Source organism: Montipora foliosa, chromosome 10 (genome assembly GCF_036669935.1).
Source record: "Montipora foliosa isolate CH-2021 chromosome 10, ASM3666993v2, whole genome shotgun sequence".
NCBI classification, from domain to species: Eukaryota; Metazoa; Cnidaria; class Anthozoa; order Scleractinia; family Acroporidae; genus Montipora; species Montipora foliosa.
In genome coordinates, this window is record NC_090878.1 from 29,508,640 (window position 1) to 29,513,026 (window position 4,387).

Below are 4,387 nucleotides of genomic sequence, written 5' to 3' on the forward strand. Positions count from 1 at the left end.
CTGGTTATGGCAACGGAAATGACAACAGCGATAATGACGTTGACGATGACGATGACGATGACAATGCAAATGGAACTGGCAACTGGCAACGGTTGAGGCAAAAAAAGCAATAACAAAGACTCTGACTTTGACTTTGATAACGATGACGATGGCATTGAAGATGACAATGAAGGACGTCAATGACAGTAACGTCGAAGATCACAATCGGATTACGGCAAAGGAACTGACAGCGACAATGACAATGACAGAGCCAAAGCCAGAGCGAATAACGTTGACCATCGCGATAACAATGACGATGTCTTTGACATTGACGACGACGATGCCAATGACGACGACGACGACTACGACGACGACGACAATAATAATCAAGTGAAGCTATGATCTTCGCAGTTATGAACGCAATTTTTACAATTACGTAGAGAAGCCTGAAAAATTCAGGACTTCAACGGGGTTTGAACCCGTGACCTCGCGATTCCGGTGCGACGCTCTAACCAACTGAGCTATGAAGCCACTGACGTTGGGAGCTGGTCATTTGTGGGTTCCAATGGTCCCGTGAGGAATGAATCAATGATGAAATGGTATATCAAAAGAATCATATATGAACTGCGGATATGAAATCAAGTGAAGCTATGATCTTCGCGAAGATCATAGCTTCACTTGATTTCATATCCGCAGTTCATATATGATTCATTTCATATACCATTTCATCATTGACAATAATAATGTTGACAATCATTTCACTGACGTTAACTATGGCAATAAAAATGATGACAGCGATGACGAGAATGTACCGATGGGTACAGTGCCGAGAAAGCCAAAAGTTTCGGAATGGCAAAAGACTTTTTCCCTTTAGTAACGGAGCAAACACGACAAACAAAAGTGGTCAGCATCGCTGTTAATTTACTGTGCAAACAGTCTTCACAGCCAACTACTGAATCATTTTGTCAACAACTCATACATAACTCATACGATCCACTGACAGTACAGAGACGCTGGGTAGTTAGGAAGTAAGGCACTGGTTTTAAAAACTTGGACGGATCCAGAACATGTAGAGAGAGTTGAACCACGTAAAACAGACATACCCTCAAAAGATGATTCTTAAAAGACTATTTCTCTGGGTTCTCCGATTAAATTATCACAATCACTCAAATTTATACTCATTTCACTTTTCAAGAGAATTGACAGTGGAAAGGAAAAATTTGAGGGAAGGAATAGCTTCCAAACGTAAAGAACAATAAAGATATTTTGTCTAAACACCGTCTGCAAGACATACATAGTAAGAAAAAAAATGTTTTTCAGGTTTGAATTACAGACAGACAGACATTGACACCACCCAGCCCCCCTCCCCCCTACTTAGGGCATAACGTCTTTAAGTGCACAAGTTGCAAGAATTGGTGCTGCCACGCATTTGGAAAGGTCTGTATTGTCATAAGCATGTTCGTTATATCTTGGTTGTACTGTCAATAAAAGGCCTCTCCGCAAAGAATTTGGTTTGGTCACACAAAAACAAGCAAAAGCTAACGATAACAGCCAATGTTACGGTGCCATAATGATGCTATTGTAAAGGGAAGTAAGCTAGGGAAAAACTGCGAGTGTAATAAGTTATGCCATATGTAGCAGTCGAATGCAGCATACTTGAGCAAGAATTTAGCCGTATATTCCCCGTTAGATCTATCACTCCTGCTCTCCAGATACAGACCAAAGGGGTGGATAATAGGGATCCTAGCATTTTTACTTTCTCAGTCAATACTTAACAACTAAATTGGTTTTACTCTCGGTCTGATCATTGACCACTTTAAACCACACAACCACGCAAGAAAGCCAATTGACTTACATGCACTCAAATAATTAACTTGACTTGACTAAGAGTACTTACCAGACGGTTACCAAACAGATTATCAATCGTCCTGGACTCAAAATTTGTCAACGTAACTATCTCGTAGAGATCATCAGAGGGAGTTCGCAACTTCTTATAACTCCTATACCACAATTCAAACCATTTACCATCAAAATTTTCTTGGGGGTAACGTTTTTTTCACTCAGTCAGTCAAACAGAAAGATTACTGATACTCATGGAGTCAAACCATGTTCTTACAGTGGTCCGTTTAAGACTCCTTTGACCTTAAAGGATTGCTATTCAAATCACTGAATGCACTACGAACCAAACCATCGCACTTTAAACCACAAAATTTGCGTGGTTGTGCAGTTTGGTTGCACGAACCAAACCATCGCACCATGAAGACTATTGACAATTGTGTAGTGAGGCAAGTCATTGACAACATAACAGTCTGTTTATGGACCGACTCCTATTAGGAAAATCACATTTGCAGACCACCGTTGCTTCAGGGGCATTGCGTTGCGTATTACACTCGCAGATTATTTCCCTACTTTCCTTTACAGTTTCGTTATTAAGACACCAAAATGTTTGCTTTAATACGATTCTCAATTCTGTGCTTGTTTTGTTGACTTAATCATGACATTAAGACAAATGCATTAATGCGCTTTGCGGGAGGTGATGGAGTCCAAGGCAGGAAGACAAGAGGTGCCTTTTGCAAAATAGGTATAACCTCGGTTCATTTTACGGATCGGAAACATCTTTTACTGTATATCCTAAAGATTTACGTTCTCATGCGCCAAAATTTCACGTTAAGCTATCAAAACTAGCTAACATTAATCGAACAGCCATGCTAGCGAGAGGAATGGATCTATTCCTTCTGTGTCATCACAAAACGTTATGCAATGACGTTTGGAAACTCTTCGTTGCAAGCCGGTTTGTGATGTCATTGACGGACTAGAACGGCCTCTCTCACTAGTTTGGTTGTACAACAAATGTCTGTTAATTTTGGTGACTTCTACGGCGTATAAGAAGAGAAATGTTAGGGATTAAAAGGTAAAATGAGTTTGCCGTAATGGTTCTACAATGATTAGGACAGGTTTTTGTCGACGAATTTTGTGTTAACTACAAAAATGTACCAGGCAAGTAAAGTTAAGTTGTTTTCTATTCCCCTTGAAGAATAGAGAAAAAGCACGGAAGTTCTTTCCCGCAGAGTGGACTTTCACCTTTTTGCTTAAATGACATTTAGAAAAAATAGTTTTTTGGCGGGAAAATCTGACTAAAATTGCACAGCGTTTTCCCTGGCAACATCTTCAAGGAAAAGTGGTTAAACGGCTCTACCTTAAATGTTTTCAACCCTGAAAAAACGCTCGAGTGTTGACTACCTTCGTCCCTGTTTTTCTTTTCGCATAAATAGGTTAACCTTGCAGTGTTTTGAAAAAGAAGCTTACTAAATGTGGCGCCGACTTTCAGAGGATATTGCCCCAAAAAGTCGTAGCTGGCAGACCTTATTCTATAAATGGCTGTCATTTTACTGTTTTTGTTTTTGTTTAAATTAATCTTAGTTGAAAAGAATATTGTTTATTGAACAAAGCAAAAAGGGCTAATTTATAAAAACGAAAGACAATTAAAATGTCAGCCATTCAGGTGCATGCAAATACAATTAAAACTACAGTAAATATTTAACAATTATTCACCGAAGCGGCGAGGTAAATATTCACCACTTGCCACCGACACTGAGGTGAAATTATAGTTGTTTTAGTATATACTAAAACAATGAGATAATATAGCACTAGAAGATGATTTTAACTCATTTAATCCTGCAAAAATTACAACATTTTCTGGCGCGAATTGCTAGGGGGTGAACAGCAAAGGATATCCGGAGTTTTAGTAGCCAATCAGCGCACGCGTTCAACGGTATCCACTGTTTTAGTATATACTAAAATGCAATAATTGTCTTAGAACCTTTGTAGCCTCTCGTGCTTCGTGTTTGAAAGCAAAAATAATTTCGTGGTTTAAAATCAGTCATAATCCCATCTATCCACTATATTTATACTTCTGTTTGCATACCAGCCAAGATGACACTGGCCGATGACCTAAGGCGTTTAGAAAGTATTGCAAAATGCGTTGCCAAAGCACCCTATGCTGTCCAGTAGAATAGGTCTCCTCCTCTAAATTAAATACTACTTCGAGCTTCTTACACGACTCTAATGTCTTTGAAAGCTTCTAAAACTCTGCTCGCTGCTGCTTGTGCTTTCGCGATTTTCCTTATGTCAAAGTCAAACGTTTCCCTTTTCCACAAAACAAAACTGAACAGGCTGATAGTTATACACACCGAGGTGAACAAACCAATGTGAAGTGAAAAGGTTATGTTTACGTCTTTACCCCTAATATCTGCTTAATAGCATAACATATGAACTTGATCGAAACCGGGCGAAGTTGTGCCAATATGGGATGAAGTGCAATATTCAAAACCTTCGAGGTTTTGAGCTAGTGAGCTAAAATATTATTTCGTTTGCCGGTAATTTCTTTGCTCTTAAAATCTACCAAGGA